This window comes from Podarcis cretensis, assembly GCF_951804945.1.
Source record: "Podarcis cretensis genome assembly, chromosome: 2".
NCBI classification, from domain to species: domain Eukaryota; kingdom Metazoa; phylum Chordata; class Lepidosauria; order Squamata; family Lacertidae; genus Podarcis; species Podarcis cretensis.
Genome location: NC_137171.1, coordinates 95400186 through 95425954, shown reverse-complemented (window position 1 = coordinate 95425954; position 25769 = coordinate 95400186). Strand labels below are relative to the sequence as shown.

General features: G+C 41.4%; 2 long non-coding RNA genes across 2 annotated transcripts; one reads left to right on the top strand and one right to left on the bottom strand.

Moving 5' to 3' along the window:
* Window positions 1–4231: 4231 nt before the first annotated feature.
* Window positions 4232–5034, bottom strand: LOC307211427. The gene is made up of 2 exons (XR_013836447.1): window positions 4922–5034; window positions 4232–4370 (listed from the first exon to the last, which is right to left on the bottom strand). It is a non-coding gene; the product is annotated as an uncharacterized lncRNA (long non-coding RNA).
* A 13594-nt stretch (window positions 5035–18628) lies between these two features.
* Window positions 18629–19717, top strand: LOC307209248. The gene is made up of 2 exons (XR_013835473.1): window positions 18629–18856; window positions 19280–19717. It is a non-coding gene; the product is annotated as an uncharacterized lncRNA (long non-coding RNA).
* The last annotated feature ends 6052 nt before the right edge of the window (window positions 19718–25769 follow it).

Genomic DNA, 25769 nt, shown 5'->3' with positions numbered 1-25769 from the left:
GGTTAAGAATAATGTTAGCTGTGAAGTAAATTACAGGAAAGAAAACGGAGCTTCTGAAATATATGTCACAATAATGAAGTGGAAGTAGATGGCTTTTCTGAATTGCTAACCTTCATCAAGTGGAGAAGATCATTTGCAACAAAGTCAGGTGAAGATTTATAGGATGAAGAATAACTGGAGTAAATCAGCAAGAAAGCCAGGTAGAATTCAGTAAAGAAGCTAAAGCTTTCTTTTCTTTTTCAAAAATTTACATCCACCCCACAATCATATCCTACTCTCTTAGGATTGAAAGTCATAAAAAGAATTTCAATGGGAAATTACTCATGTACCAAACAACCATATCCTCTTAATATATTTACTGTGGGGAAGAAAAATAAATGCAGGAATGCTGATTGCTTTGCTTGAAAGAGATAATATCTACATTTTATTCAAATCATACCATGTACTTGTGTGTGTGTGTCTGTGTGTGTGTGTGTGTGCACGCGCGTGCGCGCGCACACACACACACACGAGCGCTGGAATTCCAATTTCTAGAATTTTACCACCAAACATTTCCCCTGCCCTCACATAGTAAATTTGAGATAGGAAAGACATCATCAAAAGTGTTGCAAGGCAAAATAGAAGACATTATGCTTGCCAGCACACCCTTCAAAAAAAGTCCCTCAGAAATCCACAGTGCATTAGAGTCTGTTTGTTCTAATGCTGTCACTTCCTCTTTGCACTGGCTCAGCCTGTCCTAACTCCATTTTGTGACTGGCAAACACTTCCTTAATATCCCAAATGTGCCCACTGGACGCCAAATGTTGGCAAGCCCATATAGCAGATCTATCACTACAGATGATTGGGGGAGGGGGAGGATTTTCAGGACATGTTCCAGAGGTCCGTTCTTAACCTGAAAACATTCTTAACCTGAGGTACCACTTTAGCTAATGGGGCCTCCTGCTTCCGCCGCACCGCTGCTGCATGATTTCTGTTCTCATCCTGAGGTAAAGTTCTTAACCCGAGATACTACTTCCGGGTTAGTGGAGTCTGTAACCCGAAGTGTTTGTAACCTGAGGTACCACTGTACCCTGTTTCTACATGCAAAATACTATTCTCTCAAAAGCTTTAAAAAACCAATTTCCTAGCTGAAGCTTGGTTAACGTGATGGGCAGTAGCTTCTAGCTGCTGGTCACACACACACACACACACACACACACCCTACTTGGGTGAGAACTGAATGGCAAACTTTGGCAGTTTTGAATGTAGCCTGAATTTAATGGTTGTGTGGCATGAAGGACTCCAAGGGTTTCCAGGAGTATGCTATTGCTTCTGGCAGAAATGGTGCTTCTCTAAACACGCAAGTGCTATCTGTGAGAGTGTCAGCCTGCTCCTGCATGCTCCACACATATTATTTGTAAATGATCAAGCCCTTAAAAGAGAGCAGTCTTCATTTCCCCCCACACAGAATGAGCACCCTCTTAAACATCTACCCAAATTGACTACTGCCCAGGAAATCAGGAATTGAAAGCACTTGTTTGGGTACAACCTGCCACTCAGGTCCTTCAGATTCAAAACTGAATGCCAAGACAGCCTTCACCCTCCAGTGTTTCTATGTCTGGCTTAGTTTTCCCTCTCATTATCCGAGAAATATATGACATATGTGTGAAAAACAGTTAACATAGACTTTGGGACTTCTTCCCTAGAAAAGTTAGACTGGCTCCCTCCTTGTTGTCCTTCAGCCAGCAGATGAAAACTTTCTTGTTCCAATAGGAACTGAATGCTTTTAATGAAAGGGCTGGGATGTGCTATTTTTATTGTAGTTATTTGTATGATTTTAATATTTTTTTAATGTGTGTATATGTCAGTTGCTGGGTAGAGGAGGAGGAGTGGTGGAGACTACTTCCCTAACCTGACCCTTCCAGGGAGGAGGAAGAGGAAGACAGTTTAGAATAACAACAGTGTTTTTGCGGGAGGTCACAGCTCAGATGAGGGGGAAAGTTGGGAAATAATGGTGGGGGGAGCAGGCAGAGCTGGAGCAGCAGCTGCCCGGCACGTCACTAGAAAGCATTCCAGACCCACCATCCCCCAGGTCCTGGCAAGCACTAAAAGTAGGAGAGCAAAGAGCTCAAAGACAGAGGGCACTTAGCAGCACCCATAGAGGAGATGAGGAGGAGGAGGAGGAGGAGGAGGAATGAGGAAGTGGGAGAGAAGGTGGGGGTGGAGATTCACTTGGTATAATGTCATTATCCAAGAGGCTGGGTTCTATAGCCTCTCTCTGTAAAGTTTGAAATAAAAAAGGACTGTAAGAAACTTTTCCTTGTCTTTATACTTTTCTGGGCAACCAGCCGGGGGCCACTGACAACATCCTGACAGTGCGTTTCTGTGTGTGTGTGTGTGTGTGTATGTGTGTGTGTGTGTAGTTTTGATTATATGTGGGTTTTTTATTACTGCTTTCCCACCATATGTTTTTAGCTCTTATTTTCATCTGTAAGCTGCCTCGAGTTCCTGTCAGGGGAAAAGAAGGAGTATCAACAACAACAACAACAACAACAACATGAAAATGCATGAAGTTAAGGGACCTGATGAAAGCTTTAACCTCACTTAACTGGGAGTAAGCTCCATAGGAATTCCATAGGAAGTACTTTTGAGCAGGCATGGTTAGGCTCACACTCTTGACTGCAGCCTTGTGCTTTTTTCAATACTCACTTATGAAAGCCAGCCCTGAATCCAGTGATAGCAGGTGAAGTGGGAGATAAAAGGCATTAAGTGGTTGCCTTCTCCAAGGTGCTGATTCCAGCCTATCACTTCTTCCCCCATTCCCTGGCATCTTTTGCCAGAAGGAGACCATGTGCCCCAACCTCCTAAGTCACCACCCACTGGTAGCTTTCTCTCATCTTTTAAATTTCAGTGCACCACCTGGCCAGCTGCTGCCACCTGCAGATGGCTGAACTTTAACTGCCAAACAGTGCCACCCAACAAGGATGGAATTGAGCCAGATTAGCTTTTCCCCCACTTGAACATAACTGCTCTATGTGTTCAACTTCTGCAAGGCAAATAATAGCCACAAAATTGGCTCAGCTCATGAAAGGTCAGTATGGACCTTCATCCACCCATCTCACACAGAGCAGCATTCTGGTCCTTGCACTGCATACTTCCTTCACACAGCAGAAGGAAATCACAGTAAGCATGAAGTTTTATAATGCATGGAGACTAACTTAGTATGCAAAGTGTTGAAAGGGCTCATTTTGCCTTTTATTTACGCATCCATCTATGAAGCAACTGCATTTTGTCTTTTGGTGGCAACATGTCCACACCTTAAAAGCTTAATGGAACCGGAAGAGGTTTTTATCCCAGGTCTCAGCCTGGATGCTTGCACTGATACCAGGACTCAGCCCTCATCTTCTTCCTAAAAGGAAACCCTTATATTTATTGACAAGAGGTTTTTAAAAGCCTGACTTTCTGAATGCAAATTTCAGTTAAAGTACAGAACTGGCTTGTGTGCCTCCAGATGTCAAAGTTCTGCTCACTTGAAAATGTGGGTCATATATTCTTCTAGAGCAGTCTTTCTCAATCTGGGTCCCTTCAGATGTTTTTGGACTGGCATGCCCAATTGTCAGGGAAGATGGGACTTGTAGTCCAACAACATGTGCAGGGAATACAGCCAGAAGGGATATTTACAGAACAATATGCCTAACTTTAGTCCATAACTTTATAAAGCTCAAATTTAAAAGAACGTTCCCTGAGCATCTACTTTGGTTCCTGAAGCATGAGATGAGTGATGATTTTGTGCCAATATTATGAAACTGTTTTCCAATGCCCTGGAAAAGAAAGCATGTATAACAAGCAAAGTACTTTGGACACATCTCTAGAGTCCTTAATATTTCCCTTGAAGAGGCCGAATAATGATAAACTAGCTTATTTAAAGTGGTGTGTGGAGGACCTGCAAGACAGCATTAATGATTGATTTGGTGTTAAGTTAAGCTGGCCCATGTTTCCTCTAGGCAGAACAAGTATTCATGGTAAATAAGCTAAATAAGCTTTTTATACCCCCCTCCCTTTAATGTCATATTAGTTACAGAAATGGGGTTGCGTTCAATGAAGTCATTCTGCAGGCGAAAGTCACAGAATATTCCCTCCCCCTCCTCCAACCTGCATCCTCTGAAATCTGCTTTGGGTGTACCCCCAACCACCAAGAGTGTATGGGGGGGAGAGGGTTAGGAGACACAAAGACAAAGAAGAGCCAGGGATGTGCAAACAGAACCTTGTTCAGCTCATGCAACGACTTTGTTATATTCAACCCATGCACTTGGAAATTGTGATTGGCCACTGTTTAATCAGTTTTCTGGACAGAAAATACTTCTGGTCTGTCTCATTGATGCTGTAGTTTCCTGTAGAAAAACAGAGACTTAGTGAAAAACACAGTAGTCCCCCAAGGACAGTTCCCACATGGGTAACACAATATTGAAGAATATTGTACCTGACAAGCTCAAGATCATTGGATACAAGTTTGTGTTTGATTGTAATTGCTTTTAGAATGTTTTACACTATAGTGTGTGTGTGTGTGTGTGTGTGTGTGTGTGTGTGTGTGTGTGTTGGTTTTAGAAAGTTCTGAACTGTTTTAGAATTTGCTTTCTTTTTGGTTTTAAATTATATTATCTGTTTTCCACTCTGGGCTTCTTGAGGAAGAAGAAAAGGATATAAATTCAATCGATCAACTGCCAGAAATGGTAGCTTCAGCCTAAAGTGACCTGCATTTGACTAATCTTAATAATGTTAAATAGTGCTTTTTATTCACTTTCCTGTCAAAAGGGCATTATTTTCAATTTTCAAATCATTTCCTCAACAACAACAAGGATTGCCTAATGTGGTTTGGTACCTTTGCTATCTCTCACACCCCTTTTCAGATATGGATTTACTATCATTGCTAGGATTCACTTACCACACACTCACACATGCCTGAAACAGCTGCTGAAGAACTGACAGAACCAAACTTATACAGCGTTGCAGTGAATATTTGCTATTTGATGTTAGGCGCCCTGAGCCTGGTCTCAGCCGGGGAAGGTGGGATACAAATAAAAGTTATTATTATTATTATTATTTGCAGTAGCAGGAGTAACAGTAGTAGTAGTAGTAATAGTAATACCTATAGTTATCAAGGCTATGCTCAGCCTCCACATTTGGAGACAACAATCCTTCTGGATGCCAGTTGCTGGAAACTTAGAGAAGGGAAGAGTATTATTGTCCTGCTTGCTGGTTTCCCACAGGCTTCTGGTCAGCCACTGTGAGAGCAGGATGTTGGGCGAGATGGGCCATTGGCTTGATCCAGCATGCTCTTCTTACATTCTTATGTTCTTAATATGAAATAGCCATGTTTTCTGATAATCAGTATTTGGTATGGAGACCATACCATGGGGACTAGTGAGCTTTGTAAGGCCACAGTGTATATTACTGATGGTAAAAAATGTTGTAAAGTACAGTTAGTGACTCACATTTGCATCCATGAAAGGGTTAACCTGAGCCCGCAGCTCAAGTTGCCAGTGGGTGGAGCTTAGCAGGCTCCCAGAAGCCTTCTCTTCCCTCCTCCTCCTTCTCCTTCTCCTCTCTCTCTCTCTCTCTCTCTCTCTCTGCTATTTCTTTGAAGAAAAGGGCCATGTGGAACAGCTCCCATCTTGAAGAGAAACCATGTGAATAAAATTTATCTAAAGGGAGATTTTTACCACTTGCATCTTAGCTAACACAAAGACTGCATGGTTCTTTTGTAAGGAAACCAAATGCTTTTCTTTTTTTATAATCATTTGGAACCTTTTCCTCTTCTTCTTTTTGCTAATGGATGGAGACTTCTTTGTTGTATCTCCTGAAACTGTAAAATCTTCGCTTGTTTGCGAAGCTAGGTTTTATTCTAGGCTTTTTCTGGGGGTGGGGTGGGGTGGAACCATCTAACCAAGTTTAATGTCCTTGGAACAATCACCACTGTACTAACTCTGCTACATGAGAGTAAAGAATCTCTCTTCCAAAGCTCTCTTGCCTATGAAAAAACACATTCAGCATTTTTAACTCAGGACTGTTGCAGTACATTGATAAATAAACTATGGATACTGCTTCATACACAAATGAACAATTCCTGTCATGTCAACCATTTTGGGTTAGATAATATGTTTTGTGATAGCTAGACCTGAACTCTCTCCATCTGGACAAAGAGGAGATAAATTCATAAAGGAAACTCTCCCTAACTGACCTGGGAGGTAAAAAAAAAAAAACCAGGCCACCTTCTTGCTGGGAGAAAAGTAATATCAAGTTCAGCTGTGTATGTGAGAGATGGCATTATATTTGGACAGTGATTTATGATTGATGATTCCCAGCTCGAGATAAGAACATGATTCTTTGTTTGTTGTACATGACAAATCCGATAGCGTGTATGAAAGATACAAATGTTTAAGGCTATCTTTGCTATATTATTATCTGACAGCCCTGAGTCTACCAAGCAAGCATATTAATGAAACAAACCTCAGCCCTTGTAGTTAATTTTTATTCCTGAACAGCTGGAGGATTTTCACTGCTTCCCTACATTTCCTAAAGACAGGTATTAAAAGGTTTGACCTCAGCTGCTAATATCAATTAGAATAATAAAACACAAGATATAGAAACCGACTGCTTCTGATTTCCCCCACTCCATTCTCATTGAAATAATCCCCCCTCCCCATTATTCAGACTTATATACAAAGATGAAAAAGTTTGGGGTATGTGGCAAAGATCTGATCCCTTTGGGTGGGAAAAAGATTAGGTTAACATAAATTTTTACTATGCTATAGATATAAATGAATGAGAAAGTGGCTTCAAAGTGATTCTCTCATGTTAAAAGTAACTGTGAGCATTAGGCTTCACACAGAGGTGAGCAATGCAAAGTTCGAAGAACAGTTTTGTGTTCATTTTGGTTAGGGCTGCCATACGTCTGCATTTTCCTGGACATTATTGGGATTCCAAAGGCGGAATTGACATCCGGGGGGAATTTCCAAAGGGCGGTGCTTTATTTGAAGTTGGTAGAGTCTACCTTTTAATGTGGTCTGCCGGGTAAAAAGTATCAACAGTCAAGATGTCTTGTTTACTGTTTTGAAATGCTGGTCCTAAATTCTAGAAATCATTTAACTAGTGAATTTTACAGCAAGATATAGGGCCATTCCTCTGCAATAACAATGTCCTGTTGGGTGGGGAGGGGACATTTGTGAAAGCTGGCTCTTCACTCCCATTGCTTTATTTATGAAGCCTTTGACATGTTTCTTCACTGTGGACAAGGTCTGGAGAAATCAACCACTGCTAGTAAAATAAATGCAATGATTTTTCTGCTTTTCTAATTGTCTGCTTTTGCCAGGAAACCTAAAGAAGCAACAGTTGCTCTATGTTTGCTCAAACTGGCATCAAGTTCCGTGTCTGAAATGGAAACTGCAGTTAACAGTTATTCTATATCAGGTTCCACTGCAGACATTTCATGCTAATTTAGAAACAAACTTTGCTGGCCCATTTACTTCGTAGATTTACTTGTAAATGGTCCCACTGTGCTTTGCAATGTACCCAGGGCAAACCCTATGAACTCTTTTCCTATTGATTAAACTGATTGTGCTCAGCTTAAATCTCTGTTCACGCCTTTGCAAGCACACTCTGGTTCCCTTTCCTGTTTGCAGCAACTTCTCCATCATGTTGAATTCTGTACGTGGAACCTTTACTAACCTCCACTAAAAACTCCACACACCCTCCTCCCCCTCCATTCCCAGTAGTGCTGTCCTTTTCTTGAAATTTGTTTTCCTGTCAACTGTGAGTAGACAACTACTGGTTTAGAAATGCCTTTGTGCACCGAGGCCTCATTCTAGTTAATGTACCATATGGCCCAAATTAAATTAACTTTAGATGCATCAACTCAAAGTTTTTATACCACCACGGAAGGTTTTTTCTGTTTTGTTTTGTTTTAAAATGCCTTTGTACTATTCTATTGTTTCTCCTGGCAATTTGGACATAAGTGCGGCTAGAAAATGTACCTGCACAATTTCTCTCTCTCTCCCTCACTCTCTCCCTCTTCACTAGAGGACAAGGAAAACCATTTGGTGATAGTGGTCAAAATATTTGTGTGTAGAGGTCCCCAAGCCACCCCAAATAACTCACACATCACACAGAAATTTTGTTTAAGGTTTTTGGCATAATTTTGGCCACAACTTTATTAAAATACAAAAATGTGAGTGGTTGCTTAGGCATTGGTTGCGACTATCTGCCCCCGGTAGGGACAGACTGACATTTCGCAAGCCTGTGAAAGTCAGAAAAGGGGAATACATTTTGGGGATAGCGACGGAGCAGGGAACCTGCCCTCAGCCTTCCCCAAAGGCAACCAGGGGCTCTTGCGTGGCCCTAGCCCCTTGACAGGGTTCGGACAAAAGCAATGGTGAGCCCCTGTATTCCTTTAATGGAATACCCTTGCAGCAGCAGCATTAGAGGGGCAGGCACAGCTAATCCATGCCCCTCAACTAGCCAAACCAAAAACCAATGCCTAACCGCAACCTTACAAGTTGTGGCGATTTGCTACGCAATAGGCAAAATATTGCCTCCCTGCTTATTTAACTTATATGAAGAATTCATCATGCGAAAGGCTGGGCTGGATGAATCCCTAGCCGGAATTAAGATTGCCGGAAGAAATATCAACAACCTCAGATATGCAGATGACACAACCTTGATGGCAGAAAGTGAGGAGGAATTAAAGAACCTTTTATTGAGGGTGAAAGAGGAGAGCGCAAAATATGGTCCGAAGCTCAACATCAAAAAAACGAAGATCGTGGCCGCTGGTCCCATCACCTCCTGGCAAATAGAAGGGGAAGAAATGGAGGCAGTGAGAGATTTTACTTTCTTGGGCTTCGTGATCACTGCAGATGGTGACAGCAGCCATGAAATTAAAAGACGCCTGCTTCTTGGGAGAAAAGCAATGACAAACCTAGACAGCATCTTAACAAGTAGAGACATCACCTTGCCAACAAAGGTCCGTATAGTAAAAGCTATGGTTTTCCCAGTAGTGATGTATGGAAGTGAGAGCTGGACCATAAAGAAGGCTGATCACCGAAGAACTGATGCTTTTGAATTATGGTGCTGGAGGAGACACTTGAGAGTCCCATGGACTGCAAGAAGATCAAACCTATCCCTTCTTAAGGAAATCAGCCCTGAGTGCTCACTGGAAGGACAGATCCTGAAGCTGAGACTCCAATACTTTGGCCACCTCATGAGAAGAGAAGACTCCCTGGAAAAGACCCTGATGTTGAGAAAGATGGAGGGCACAAGAAGAAGGGGATGACAGAGATGGTTGGATAGTGTTCTCGAGGCTACCAGCATGAGTTTGACCAAACTGCGGGAGGCAGTGGAAGACAGGAGTGCCTGGCGTGCTCTGGTCCATGGGATCACAAAGAGTCGGACATGACTAAACAACTAAACAACACAACAAGGCAAAAACCAAATGGCACCAGCCAATCAGCCAAATGGACAAAATTCCTACCGGGTCCCTGCCCCAAGAGCAGACGACCCCATGACAGGCATAGCAAGGTCAACGCGAACAGCCCCAAATATAGGGAGGGGGACGGGCAATCCGATGTACGGAGGTAAAGAGGAAGCTCTACGCTTCATGCAGGGCGTTTTAACATTTCTGGCTATCAATCACAATATGGCAACATTAACTTCTTCCCAACAACAAGGGAAGCCCAATCACAACAGTGGCCAACAATCAATTAGCCCGCCCCACAATTTTGGGGTGTCTTGTCGGCCCCCACCGCAACATGTGCTCTCCATGAAGGAGAACACGCTTTGCTGTTTGTTCAATACATTTGGATCTATAAGCGTTGAATGCGGCTAATAACAGTGTGCAGGGAATGACTTCCACGAGTCCAGTGGAACTTCCTACTCTTTTCCCAGTCTCATCAGATCTACTCTTCCAAGCCTCCACAACAGATTTGGGGGTGGGGTAGGAGGTTCAGGGGAAGAAGAGGGAGGGGAAGGTCTGTTGTGCTCACAGAAGTTATTTTATGCATAAAATGATTTAGTTGGATAAAACTCTCTATACTATCTAAATTAGAGCTGTGCACAGATAGCTTCTAAACATTCTCCACCCTATTTGTAGGCAGAGAACTTGAGGGGTGAGACCATTTCAATGTTCTTTAGCAGTTTCTCAGGGTGGGGCTTACCATGAGCACCTGCAGTGAGAAATTTCAGCTCAACTCTATATTTAAAGTAAAGGAGTAGCATCATGAACCAGTTAAAACTAAAGTACACTGAAAAATCACAAGGCCTTGTAATCACCTGTGCTCATAAATTCTGCTCACCTGACTGTGGGCAGTAGCTGTGGTGTCACATGGCTGTCTGCTTGTGTTAAGTTCTTTTTCAGAATTCTCAATAGCTGGTGTGAGAGATTTACCTCTGCCACTGGCTGAGAGAGTTTAAATATGCCTGCCTGTGGATTTAACCAATTGCAAGCTGGCTGGCCGATTCAGAAATCACCCAATGCCTGGGCCAAAACTCATATCTGCAACCAATAAAGTTGTGGCCTATTTTGAGCCAAGAATGGTGTATTGTGATTTCTTCATTGTACATGAACCATACCAGTGCAGCATTCACTGCACCTGAGCATGCAAATACACAGTTGAGTTTATGAGTCAAGAAAGAGAACTCAAAAAACCATATGTTCTCCCATCTAGAACATATCCTTACTTTTTGTTTGGGAGAGGGCGGACTGCCACTAGCCAGTTGTGAAAGTCCTCCAAGCGACCTTCTGTATTACTTAATTTAAGGGCATTATATTACAGATGGAAAAGAAATTGTGAGTTTGCTCAAAAGCTGCTGATGTGGCTCATAATAAATGTTTGTTTTCTCTTCAAAGTTGGAAGAGGTCATGTGGGTAGTGCCAGAGTGAGTCTGTCAAAAGGAATGTTTGGAAGCAATAGCTGCTCATTTTCACTTATCTCTGAAGAGTGTCACTCAAGCTATCATAAAAGTGCTGCCTACTGCACACCAAATATTGATTTCCCTATAAGTGACTTGGGCACAAAAAGGTTCTATGAGCAATGTGATTTTAAACAAAACGCCCGCATTGATTCATTTACCAGCAAGCTGGATCCTTCAGAAGGGGGTTGGAAAGATCTAAACAATCCTTTTATTAAGAGTTTCAAGGGGAATTTCATGTTCTTTCCTCACAGGCAGAGGAAGATGTAGAACATAAGAATAGAACTATTGGCCTAGACTAAAGACCCATGTAGACCAGCATGCCACAGGGGCCAACTAGATGTCTATGGGAAGCCCACAAGCAACATATGAGTGCGACAACACTTTCCCCATTTGTTTTCCTCAACAACTGGTATATAGAAACATACTATTTCCTATACTGGAGGTAGTACATAGCTGCCATGACTAGTAGCATTATTTTCCATAAATTTGTTTGCTCTTTTATCAAAATATACTGAAGGCCACCAGGCTATCCAAGCTAGTAGTCATCAGTATATTTTGTGGAAAATGAGTTGTAAGATGTGGGTCTCTGCTTTGATCTAATTCCATTATCCAAAGAGGGGTAAATTTTAAGTAGTTAGGCCAGTGATCTTATTAACAAACTGAAGGGTCCCAAATTGAAGGAACTTAAACCTTTTTTAAAAAAAAAATCTCTGAAGCTCCTCTTAATACAAACATGGGGATCAGACCGTTGTAATTTGCACTGTGGAAAATCTAGGCCAGTGCCTTTCACCATATGAGAATGTCACATACCTATAGCATGCCTGATCTAGTGATGGAAAGTAATGTTATTCAGTCTACATTTCTGAGTGAACTTGTGCCTGCTGGACTAATGCATGGATCACAACGTAAGTATTCATCAATTTTTGTAAGTCTCTGAATTTTGAAATATTGCTCATAAGTACCAAAATGTGTAAAAAATAAATAAATAAGGGGAAACTATGGTTAGAAATGCATACACTGATGAAATATCTATTAATGCTTATTTTTGTGGATATTTTAAGGATATTTGTTCAGGTTTTCTTCATTTTAAGAAGTAATAGATCAATGCTGAAATGGGATGGGATGGACTTATGAACAAAGGTATGTACAATTGATGTGGACTGGGAATTGATGGATTCATTCATCCATAGCCAACTTCTTCTGAAAACCTCTTCGCAGGGAGATTCCATAACCCCTCAAGATAAACAACTGCAGACACTCTCTTTTTGATGATGATGATGATGATGTGGCTGTTTCTGTGCACGTTCTGTTTTTCTTTCTTGTCAGCCTCTGATTTACTCTTTTGCTACGGGAGAAAACAACAACCCAACACCTCATATTGTCCATAAAGAATTTGCATAATATGTTAATACCGATATGGATCCAGACATCTGGATGGCATTTGAATATCTCATTTACATTCAGACAAGGAGAAGCCACACAGATGGTGAAGAAAATAAGAAGAGCATTGTTTTAAACAAATATGGCATCCAGGAAATCAAACATGATTCAAGATAGGAATTAAAGTATTAGTAGAGCTCTGTCAGTGTCAGAGACAGACTATAAAACAGGGAAGTCAAGAAAGACAACTATTTTGCCCACTACTACACAGTTATACTTAGAGAAGAAGTGAGGCCAGTCTACACTAGGCTTTTATATAGTCAGTCAAGAGGCACCTTCTTACTCCTCTGCTCCAACCCTACTTTTTGCATCTTTGGAGCAAGCAGCTGAAAAGCTTTTCTGGCTCAAAGCAGTGTGCAAACAAAATAGAAAATTGTAAGAACATGTATAAATCTAAAAGATAGCCAACAAGTAAATATAATAACAGAATAAGCAGAAATTTAGGTGACTTAAATCACCCCACCCCACTCTATTTGATATGCTCGAACATGTGCCCCTTTGGCCTTCACAACAGGCCAACTGGATATCAGCATCTTTAATGAGGAAAATGAATAACTGAGTGTACCAATAAAAGAGCATTCTGCTAGAAGCCCTTGAAGATATCTCTCCCCCTCCTCCCTTTCCCTACTATTAATGCAGGTAATTACTGCAGGGCAAATACAGGTATGTATTACTGACTTTATTTATTACTGTAAATTTGTACCCTGTACTTCCTTTCCAAAGGAGCTCAGGGCAGCAGCTAAGTCTCTGCAGAAGCAAAACAGCTTCTGCTCATGCGACAGAGTGCCCCTTCCCTCTCCTGCCCCATGCATTCCCTGCACCTTCCCCAAAATCTGTTCTGGAGGGTTCAGAGGGCATGTGAAGGGGAGAAGAGGGAAGTTCAGTTGTGCAGGCAGAAATTGTTCTGATTGTGCAAGTTTCACCCTGGTTAGTATCACACCAGGTGATCTCAGCAGAGCTGAGAAGAGGGCTGTGCACAGACCCACACAAGGCCCAGTCTGGCAGTTTGGAGTAGATGATTTGGAGGAAACTTGACCTGGATTTGGCCCCCTGACTGGTTTTAGGAACCTTGCACAGCCATGTAGTTGGGCGGGGGGGCGGGGAGAGAGAATGAATGTGCCTCTTTTCCCACCTGACCATAATTAAACCCTAAGTAAATATGCAGTTAGGAGGGGGCAAGGAGGAGACACACACAATCTGCCTGAGCATCTCATCCCCTCACTTCTTGCCACCAGACAACCCCCTACTTTTGACAGCCTCAGATTGCTCCAGGTGAATCTGATCCAAACGGGGGTGACTTCAGGTTCATGAACCCTTTGGACTGCATAGAACGCTGTGTTGGTATCTAAGGAAGGGTGTGTGGTACTGAGTTTTAAGGAAGAAGGTTGATGTTTTGGGCATAGGTGGGAGAATCAGAGTTATCTTAATGGAATTATCCCTAAACTATGAGGGTCTGGCCAGAACTATATTGTCCTTATATGCCTGAAATATATTTTCTCAAGACTATGCCTGTGGAGCTGGAGTTATGAAAACTCATGACTCATTGAAGCAGCATCTCAGTAGGAAGACTTCAAAGCCCAACTCTGTTGTAGCTACAGCTTGGAGGTACATTTCCAGAAAATGACTCTAATGGGGTGTCCTAATCAGCGTGGCTGTCAGATGCCTTGGCAAGAGGAGAAATAATAAAACCGAAAGCAGGAACGGAGAAAGTGAGATCAGGAGATCACCATGGAGAAGGCATAATAGAAACACAGAATACATAATTTTATTTCACATACGTCAGGTTCATATGGCTTCGCTGTGGGCCACGTACAAGAGCATATCTGTAGCTTTATTAGAGGCTCATAATGCTGCAGTGGTTTTATCAGTAGTTTGGAATGAAAGAGCTAAAAGTCTCGATTCCCCATATGAGCATTAATTAATTAATTCTTAATCACTCTTCTCTTACATTTTTGGTAGGACAGAAATGTCACTGGCAGTATAACTGTTGGGATTCACAGGATGCTGTGTAAGTAAGTCTGCAGGCTTCAGTTTGCCAGTTGGTGCAACAGGCTGATGCAATACTTTCTGTGAAGGTGCTGGGTCAGAATGACTCAGCAGTAATGTGCTGGCAGTTTGATTGGCTGTCATCTGTTTAAAAGAGAAGCCTGTCCAATAGTGGGTGTGGTGTAGATGAGTGTGGAGTCTTCTTTTGCCTCAAGGTGCAGCCAGGTACTCTGTCTGACTGCTTCTGTAGATATTTGTATATATCTTTTGCTCACAATAAACAATACTGCACTAAAGAACCTGGGACTCTGAGCATTCTGCTGAAGCGTCACGAGGAATTCACAACAGACTTATGGGCCCAGCACGCTTCCGCTGCGCAAGAGTACAGGTGGCAGTTATCTAGCCGTGGGTGCTGGGTGCTATAATATACCATGGATATCCATCATGGTGCCCTTCAGATACTGTGCACCACAACTCCCATCATCCCTGACCCCAGGCCATGCTGCTGGTTGAGATTGATGGGAACTGTAACCCCAAATGTCTGGAGGGAATCTTTTTGGCTACCCCTGTACATGGATGACCACAAGAACTTGAAACTTCCTATCTGTATATGATTTCTAGGCAGCATATCTGCACTGATTATAAGGACCCAGTCACAAAAATTATTGTCAAAATTACCATTCTTAAAATTGCATTGACTTTAAGGGGAATTGTTCACATTTTTCTTTAGCAGATAATAGTTCTCCCTGTCTGTCCTTCATGCGTAAACCATCTGCCTGTTATCTTTTGGCACCTTCCATATATATTCCGATAGAAAGCCATCTGCTTCTCTCCTTTAAACTTCTGTGTGCGCACACACACACTCTTATCTTCTTTACAAATCTTTGCATATGTCAACATTTTAATTACACAGTGGCATATTACAATGTCATTGACTATGGGGGGTTCTTCCAACAATACAGTCAAGGAAAGTTTAGCAAGAGTTGACAGTGAAATTTTACGGCTCTTTGATATATTGTGTTCATGAAATTTACAACAACTTCATCAACAGAAGGAGCCAGATGATGCATGAGTCAATAATTGTGCTAAGTGATTGATGTAGACATAATTCCAAAAGCACTGTGGCTTTATTAAAATACAATAACAATATTAATTTATATGAAAATTTGGCTCAGCCAACTGCTATTTCATTTAAATTTTATATCATCTAACAATATGATCTTCCTGTTGTCAGCCTAAACAAAGGGATAGTTTATTCCTCGGCTGCCAGAACCCTGTGTATGGTTATATGCAAAACATAGCTAGTAATATGTAATAAACATATGTGGGTGTGTATACACTGTATATACTTTATAAGAAAATGGACCATGGGCTCTATCTCAGCATTACAATTAGAAATAAACATTTATAAAAGCAAGTGGGGAAAGCTACAAAATTCACACAATTTTTTATCCCGATGGGGGGGGGGAACACCTGACACCAAGAACCTCTGGCTCATTGCAGCTTTTAAACGCACACACACACTGCACAAAGCAACCAAGTAAACGACCCATTGCTAGATCTACTATGGGATCAGAAATATTTAGACTACTATGATGATCCATTAAACCAGATTTATTTCAACATACAGTGGTACCTCTGGTTGCGAACGGGATCTGTTCTGGAGCCCCGTTCGCAACCTGAAAGGAACGCAACCCGCATCTGTGCACACGCAGGTCATGATTCGCCGCTTATGCGCATGACGTCATTTTGCGCGTCTGCGCATGCACAGGCTGCGAAACCTGGAAGTAACCCTTTCCAGTACTTCTGGGTCGCCACAGGACGCAACCTGAAAAGACACAACCTGAACCAAACGTAACAAGAGGTATGACAGTACTTAAGAACAGGTTTAAGGTTGAAATCCTAAACTCATTTACTAGTAACAAAGAGGCAGCATCTTTTTCTTTTAGTACTACTGTAGTGAAATGTTCTCCCTGCTGTAATGCAAGAAGTTACATCTGTATTGGCATTCCACGGGCCAAACAGAGGCACATCTGTTTGAATAAACATTCCCCTGATCTGTTGACTAGAACCTCCTGCCCTGATCATTTTAATTGTTGCTTTACTTGCCATAATTGTTATGCTTGCTTTTAATTGGACGACCGAGAGAAAGAGGAACTGTTCAGCACCTACTTTGTTTCTGTCCAGGCTTTGCCCCAGGGATGTCACTTTGGTGCTGCTGACAGAGTGGTTGGACTTCACCCTCAGAGGCACACTCCATTGTCTTTTGAGACAGACGGATGCCAACAACAAAATTCCTCTGCAAAGAGCACAGAAAAGATTGCCACTGTCCAACTAGGATACAGTTCCAAAGCCCTGAGCAAGCCCTGAGCTCAAATGCTCTGTCCGGCTATAATACTCTGTTTTTCCAGACTGCTGTCTCCATAGTGCACCCTGATGTGTAAGTTTTTACAGAACAAAGTCTGCGAGCCTTTGATTCTTGTCATTCAGAAGGGCAACAGAACTATACTGAGAAAACTACAGTAAATGTTTTTCACAAAAAAGGTTTTGTTTTCTTCTTCTTTTTTGGTGATCACTCATAGCCAAGTAAGATTGGCTTCCATAAACACGGTTTTAACGATGAGTCCGTAAGTGACTGTGGAAGCCAATTCTGGATCCACACATCCTTCCACAATGGGGACATTGGTTTCCAGGCGGAAGTTAATCACTGTGTTGATTTGCCAAGTGTGCCTTCCTCTTAGCATGTTTCTCCCTTGCGTCCTGAGTTAGAGTGTCTTCAAAGCCCTTGGCACCTTTGCTAAAGGCTGTTCTCCAATTGGAGCGCTCATAGGCAAGTGTTTCCCAATTGTTAGTTTTTATACTACATTTATTTTTTAGATTCGCCTTGAGACAGTCTTTAAACCTCTTTTGTGGACCACCAGCATTACACTTTCCATTTTTAAGTTCGGAATAGAGTAGTTGCTTTAGAAGACGATCATCAGGCATCCGCATAACATGACCAGTCCAATGAAGTTGATGTTGAAGAATCATCTTTGCTTTTTCCAGTACACTGGTATTAGTTTGCCTGTCTTCCCAAGTGATGTGTAAATTTTATTGGAGACACCATTGATGAAATATTTCAAGGAAGCATAGAGTGTGACTGAACCCCACTCCACCCCATCAGTGTCTTTAAGGAAGGATATTCTAGGCTAAATATAATCCTAGTACAGTCATACCTCGGGATGAATACGCTTCAGGTTAGGCAAATTCGGGTTGCGCTCCGTGGCGACCCGGAAGTAACGGAGCACCTTACTTCTGGATTTTGCCACATGCGCATGCGCAGACTGTCAAAATGATGTCATGCGCATGCTCAGAAGCACCGAAACATGACCAGCGCACGCACAGACGCGCGGACACGGGTTACATTCGCTTTGGGGTGCGAACGGGGCTCCGGAATGGATCCCGTTCGCATCCCGAGGTACCACTGTAATACTTTGCCTTATTTAAATGGATAATGTATCTTTACGTGTGATATATTTTATTCATCCACCATGATGTATATTTTTGTGGAAGCTGGTTCTCTTATTATACCTTCCCTTGGCATAAATGTGTTTACAACTGGATGCAATGTTTCTTTGGTATTATTTACCCCCCCCCCTTATCTTATTTGATGAAACATGTATGTTGCATATGTCTTGATGAAATTAATCTCCTTGTGTCCTTCAATCCCCTTCTTTACTGTAATGAAAAACTTTAATAAAAATATTGGGCTTGTGCACCTCTCTTCTAAAAGATGGAAAGTTTTGAGAAACTGGAGGGCGGGTTTCAGCACAGCAATAAGGCTGTGATTCTGAAAGTCTCCTGAACAGGTCCAGAGCTGCTGTCCCCTAATTGTATTTTGGAGGCTTAAAACCCAGAGAATATTGTGAGAAGGTTTACTTTAGCAGAGTTAAACAATCCCCTTTTTAAGTTTATGCAGCGATCAGCTTGTTGCTGACTCGTCTGAGTTCTACTAATAAAGATGCCTTCCTGGTTAAAAATCTCTTTGAATCCCTCTTAAAGAATACACACAAGAATCTGATTCATGTTAATATAAAACTATTTTACTCTCAGATTCATTCAGGTTTACAGAACTGAACCTGAAAGCCGGCTTAGGTTACATAACAAGCAAATAAACTATACAGAGGGAAGTTGGTCCTGAGGTGACTGCAATTGAGCAGTTATCTTTCAAAAAAAACTAAAAAAAAAAACTACCAGCAACCAGTTAGAACACAGAGGCTGTTAGTCCTCTGTCAGAATGTTGCATTTGACTGCACCTTTACATCCCACAAATATTTGGCTGTAGAACATAATATAGCTGCTATATTGATTTATATGCAACTTCTATGAGCCACCATGAGCCTTGAAAAGACAGTAGCTTCACCTTTTAAACCAATACGCAAATACTTCTAAAGAAACTATTAGAGGTTACCATCCACACATTTTTGCTGCACCAGAAACTGGTGGTTAGGTAAAACCTCTTAAATTGTTTTAGCATAGCATTTCTTTCTCTCTCTCTTATGGAAGTGAACAATGACCAAGTTATTTTAAAGACTCACCAAACTGTGAAGTCCCGGTCAAAATATTTTATTCCCAGACTGGGAACAAGCATTAAGATTGCAAAAGAAATATTTTGACTGTTATCATAAACAGTACACTATCAAACAAAAGTCTTATTTCCAGCACGTTGTAAATCACAGCAACAGTCCTTCACAGGCAGCATTCTTCTGTCAGACATCTGCCCTCAGGCGTCTACAAACACGAAGCCAATTGGTCTTCTTTTTATTAGCACTTCCAGCTGACACTAATAAAGGTCAAAGTGCCACTCCCAAATTTAAAGGGGGGGGGGACACCGCAGGAACCTTCTAGAAACCTTTTAGTTGTTTCTTTGCAGAATGATTCCCTAACAAACGCACAGCGGTTGAACAGCCTGAGCAATAAAGCAACCTCCTTGTGTTAGCTCATAATGAGATGCGAGCAAACAGACATCCCAAATGGAAACATAATGCACCTCACTTTCTAAGGTACAGCCTAACCTCTCAACAACCTGGGAAATTGTCTGCTTACAAAAACAGGCCAGTCAGCTGAAAAATGGAGAGGATGTACATCCCATCCTATTCTCCTGAGAGAGATTGAAACAAAATTATTTGAACTTCGGACCAAGTTCATGGTAACTTTTGGATCTGCTTTTCCTTCAGTGGGGGGGGGGGGAGACTATTTGCAGCTATGAACAGGAAAACCTACCTTATGCTTGTGGGAAATAGTGTTAATACATTCAAGGAAAGGTCATCCTTACCCATCTTGCAACCTTAATAAAATTGGCAAACATAATCATTTCTACCCAGGCTGGCACACCTTTGCTGGACAGAGGGAATCTGGCCAGTGCCACCCATGCTCTGGTAAATACCAGGCGGAACTATTTTAATGTGCTCTATATGGGGCAGCCCTTGAAGACTATCTGGAGTTTACAACTAGTGCAAAAAGTGGTGGTAAATGTATGGGGGGGCACTAGAATGTTTTGTTGTTGATTGATTGGCAGCTAGTACACATTAGAGAGGTGCCTAGCGCATATTAAAAGATTTTGTGCTAAATAAGAACATAATATGAGCCTGCTGCATCAGGGCAATGGTCCACCTAGTCCATCATCCTGCTCTTACAGTGGCCAACCAGATACCTGTAGGAAACATGCAAGCAAGACTTTAGCACAAGAGCACTCTCTCTTTCTGTGTTTTCCAGCAACTGGTATTCAAAAGCATACTGCCTTATTTTTTTGCCTCAGCCTGCATCACTTTGCACTGGTTTGCATTGTTCCACCCTTACACTCATTTTGGAAAGGTCATTTTGGAGTTCTTCACAATCCCTTTTTGTTTTAATAGCCCTGAACAATTTTTTATCATCAGCAAACTTGGCCTGTTGATTTTGATGGGAACAACCCAAAGGGATTTCCTTTTCTTCCAGTGTTTTGCTTTGCGGGCACCAATTCAGTGACATTAGATAGGTGCTCCTTGGTTGTACTACACAGAGAGCAAGGATTCTAGTAGCAGCGGTAATAGCACCGGTGATTATGTAACAAATCCTTAGCTGATAGCCTTAACATCTTGTGTACAGTTTCAGTATAGATGCGGCACATATTTTAAAGACTGTAGTTTATGCTGCTTTTCGAAAGACATGCCACAAACTATATTGCTGCAATACATCTCCCTTCAATGTCTGGTAAAGCTTGATTCCAGAAGATAAAAGAAGTCAAGGAGAAGTACCAGTATGGGCTAAACTGAAAGAAAGAAAGAGATGAAAGGCAGGATAAACTCCAGCTTTTTCAAGGGAAAAAGTCAGCTAAGTTCACCTTTCTGAGAGTGGCACGTAAGTCAAATGCAGGGTTCCACTCCAGGCAAATGGATGATAAATTCACCAGCATCCCTGAGATGGGGGAAAAGATGGATCAATGGGAATTATGTTACATGATAAGAAACTAGCTGTGTGCTGAGTGAGTGAATGAATAAAGAAATATATCATGTTTAAATAAGAAAACTAGGGAAGATGACAAGAGGCAGGAGCATCACTCTGAGCAAAATTTATAGCTGGGAAAGCTGAGAAACAGCCCAGAGAATGCTAACAAATTGTCTTACACAAATGCAGCAAGATCTTTTACAAAGTGTTTTTCAAGCTATACTGTGAGGATGGGAGCAAATTGGAAGTAGGACAGAATGGACATGTCATTAGACTTAAGAGGAAAAAAACATTCTCTGGTTCACTGGCTGTTTAGGGATGGAGGAGAAATTTGTTCAGGCCACATTTTAAAGAAAACTGACCTGATTTGCAGATCCTGGACATATATGTAGAACAGCCATCTGTCAGTTTACTCACTTCTCAAAAAATTTGTAATGCAGCTTTGGTTTTAGATCTAGGCCTACATACACAAAATGCATATTTCACATGGAAAATGTGTATAAAAATGTATTTTATGAGAAAAGGCAAGGAAAAGAAGACAATGTCTTAGGGAAAGAGTGCATATGAAAAATACATACGGTTTAAATGCAAAATGTTCGTGTATTTTTAATCTCTAAAAGGGGAGTAGAATAAAGCTATGACTGAAGGCATAAGAGACTGACACAGAATGGACACTGACTGATCTGTCCATTCTTAACATTGTTTCCATTTATTCAACCCTCATACTTGGATCAGAAGAAGGAAGGGCTAGGGAGGAGAAGTTACCAGAAGTGACAATGGCAAAGGACACCAGCAGAGAGAGACAGGCAGAGACAGGTCTGGCAAAGGTGGGATAGGGAGTTCAGACATACTGAAATGTGCATTTGTTTATTTGCTTCCACCTGGCCTGCCAACTCCTCTCTTCCTGTGGCACACGTGGTGATGGAAGTGAGTAGGAATCTGAGAGCTGGTCAGGAACCCAGAAAATGCAGGTGGCTCAACTGTCTGCATCCAAAGGCTCCTTGAGATTGCGAGTGGTACCTGGAAGGAGGAATACCTGGAAGGAGGTATTCTTCCTCCTCCTGCAAAGAAACCATAGGTTCCAAGTCCAAGCTGAGCCGAAACAGGACATCCTGTGCAGTTTGGCCCTTTGGGTCATTGGCACTAGGAACAGCGACAACTGTAACTCGGGTCCCCAATGCCTCTGGTTTCCATTTAAAAAATAACCATTTATAAAAACGTGGAAAGGCAGCATCGTCTTACTCTAATTTTGTGAGAGATTAGGAGCCAAACCTAACAAATGCATATTATTGGAAGTCCCAGAGTTGTATTGATGATAGACAGATTCTCAGACCATAGAAATACAATTAGTTGAGGAGGATCTGTATGATGTCATTTCCCCTCCTCTCCAGGAGAGGAAGGAGCATAGTACTTCCTGTCCCCCACCCCATCTTCTTTTGACCAGCGTTGGATGCAGACATGCCTCTGCTTGCTCCAGCTCACGCAGAGGCCTGATGCTTGTTACACTGTAAACATAAGTATTTTGCCTGCGTAGTTTTTACTGCCACTGTTGCTGTGACCCAATGCATGTTTGAAGTTTGTAAATATAATTGTAAACTTAATTCCCAAGTAGTTGCCTGATTCTTTGTTAAGCAGGGTAAGAAAGGGAGAGCCAGCTTACTTCATAGCTGGACTTGCTCATTCAGTCATTCAGCCTTTATTGGACTTGCTCATAACAAGGTTTTACAGCATAATTCCTATAAATTTAATTTTGTTGTCAAGAGAGGGATTTTAAACTCTTTTCAGCCCACACGCATAAGCTCCTAGAGGGATAAATTGCAATTGATATATCCCCTCTTACCTGTTAAAACTTATCCCACAAATTTTGCTTAACTAAAATTGTGGTGGCTACACTGCACCATCACATTTCTTCCTGTTATTACTGATGATTCAGAGGTTTTTTTTTACACAGCCTTACCTGAGAATGGGACTCTTCCTGCCTGAATATCAAAGCAGATGGCAGCAGCAGCAGGAAAAAAGTATTGAATGGGGACATTTGTGTGCAACCTTTTCCCCACCAGCCCTTACTATGAAGATGAAAACAAAAATCACTTAAAATCTTTAGACTCAGCAGTAATATAAACATGCATACTTGGGCTGCATCATGCCGTTAAAACTATCTGATGGGATTGTGCTCTTGTTTATTCCTTCGTTCATTCTCCACTGAGATTCTTATACTGAACAAATACTTCCTCAGGGAAGATGGGGAGGCCCACTAACATGAAAAATGGAGAATGGCATCTTTTATTTAAGCTGACAAATTCCATTTTATTATTCAGGGTCCGTAACCACCTCTGTTCCGACATGGAAGAGAACTTTGAATGATCAGGTGTGAGAGCAATTCAAACACACAACGATCTGCTGGAAGACGGTGAAATTTCAGTCTAGCCAGTAGAAGATAAAAAAAAAAAAAAACCAGAAAAGGGAGATGGAGATAGACAAATTGAGCTAAATGATGAATACTGAAATCATTTATGGCAGCAAGACAGCCAGGCATGTAGTGGCAAATATTTAACAAATAAAACAAATTACTAAAAGGAGGAAGCCTGTTATTGAGTGGCTTGCACCAAAGAGTCATCGCTGTTTGGAAGGAAAGTGAAAGAGGCAACTAAAATTAGGCACCTGAGTAACTCTGGAAACCAATTGCTGTGGGGTGGGACTAGTTACCTGCTGTGCCTAGTATTGGACAGTGCTGTAGTTTCTTGCTATGTTTTGCAAGCAAAATGCCTGACAAGTAGTAGTACCGAAACAAACACAAACAAACAAACAACCCTGTAGGAAACAATAGGTCATAGCCACTGCCATTGTTGATGGGTTGGGTTTCATACAAGAAATCACAGGGAAATTTCTCCCCCTGAGAATATTGAGCAAAATAGATGCCTCCCATCCAATAGCACTGTCTGAAAATTTATGTATTCATTTACTAAATTTGCATACCATACTTCACCCCAAAGGAGTCCAGGAATCTTCAGTGCAGCATGCTTGAAGCTGGTACAGCAAAGAGGCATTTCCCCATGATCCCACCTGCCAGCCTGGCTTGTACAAGAGGCAGGGTTGTGGATGTGGTGGTAGCTATGCCACTCCACCGAGCCTTGCCACTGCTGGCCAAGATTTTGGACTCCAAACTTACATTGCGCTATGCCTTGATGAGAGATTGATTCTCTGTCCTGATGACTCTTATGATCTGCAGTTGTCAAGGCATGTTAACAAAGAGAATTGTGATATCTTGCCAGGGAGATACAGGGCACTTTAAACCGATAGTGGTTTGGCTTGGGAAAGGACCATAGCTCGCTGGGAGAGCTCCTGAGTGACACTCACGGGGTCCCAGGTTCAATCCCTAACATCTCCCTTTAAAAACCATCGGATAGAAAATGATGTGAAAAACCTCTGCCTGGGAACCAGAATAGATTATACTGGGCTAGATGGAAAAATAGGTATTAGTTTTTTCCCCTATATGTTGCAGTGTCAGACACTTACCAGGATGAAGGAATGCATACCCCTTTCACGCAACTGTATTATTTTTCCAGTCTCTTGGGTGAGCCAAATGCTCCCAATCAACCAGCCAGGATACTTTCTATAGCAGTAACAGAAATGGGGAACAGGGAATGCAGCATGCATATTTATCTGCAGAATATAGACATCCAGAAAGAGGACCCCTCTCACTATATTCTAGTTCAGGTTTTATGACGTTCATACCTAGGATTAATTTGTTAAAAAGAAGAAGTAATCCCTAAAATCATTAAAACGGTTCTGTCCTATTGTTCATGTCAAGCATAATAATTACGGGACTAACACCTCCTATAAGCTCTAAATCTAGTTACAGCCTTTGAATATTGTCATACAATTTAGTGGATTAAAGAACAATCTCTGGTGTTATTTGATATGATCAGCTTCATTGAATCCAGGTACTTAAAAGGTAGGTGAAGGGGAAAGGAACTTCATTTTTTTTTTTAATGTCTCAAAAGAAATTCATTTGATCCTTTGCTCCGGAAGATAAATTAGTTTGTACTTCAGTGTAATATATGAGCGATTTTTGCATCATTTTACTTTACCTGAGACACATCAGATTCTTTTATAAGGTACATATTTGCAGTTTACATTCACTTCATTTTTTAAAAAAATAGATATTTATTAAAGTTTTTAGCAAAATACAATAAAAAAGAAAAAACACAAAGCAGAAAAATACACAAGACAGAAAAAGTAATTAAAAATAAAAATAGGAAAAAAAAGAAAAAAGAAAAAATCCATTATTCTTTTGCTAACTTTAAAACTCATATCCTTATTTTCCTGACCTCCTCACACCTTCCCTTTTTGTATTCCCATTTACATAATCAAATCAGCAAATCCTTACCCTCTTTTATTTATCTTAAGTCAATCAATCAATCGATTTTATTGCATTAGCCATGTGGCCATAGCATAATATACATAGAAATAACAACATAAAATGGGGGTGGGGAGGTAAAAGTGGATGTCGTCCTGGGCGAATACTTTAAAAAAAAAAAAAATCTATATCTTGACATGTCAAAATTCTATGTTTTCACCCATTATCAATTCACTTATTGCATACTCTTTTTAACTTTGTTGCTAATACCACTTATTTTCAATCCAACATCATTTTAACATTCATTAATTTTATAGTACTTCTGCAGGTAGTCTTTAAATTTCTTCCAATCTTCTTCCACCAACTCTTCTCCCAAATCTCGGATTCTGCCAGTCATTTCCGCTAATTCCATGTAATCCATCACCTTCATCTGCCACTCTTCCAGGGTGGGTAGATCTTGTGTCTTCCAATACTTCGCGATGAGTATTCTTGCTGCTGTTGTTGCATACATAAGGAAAGTTCTATCCTTCTTTGGCACCAATTGGCCGACCATGCCCAGGAGAAAGGCCTCTGGTTT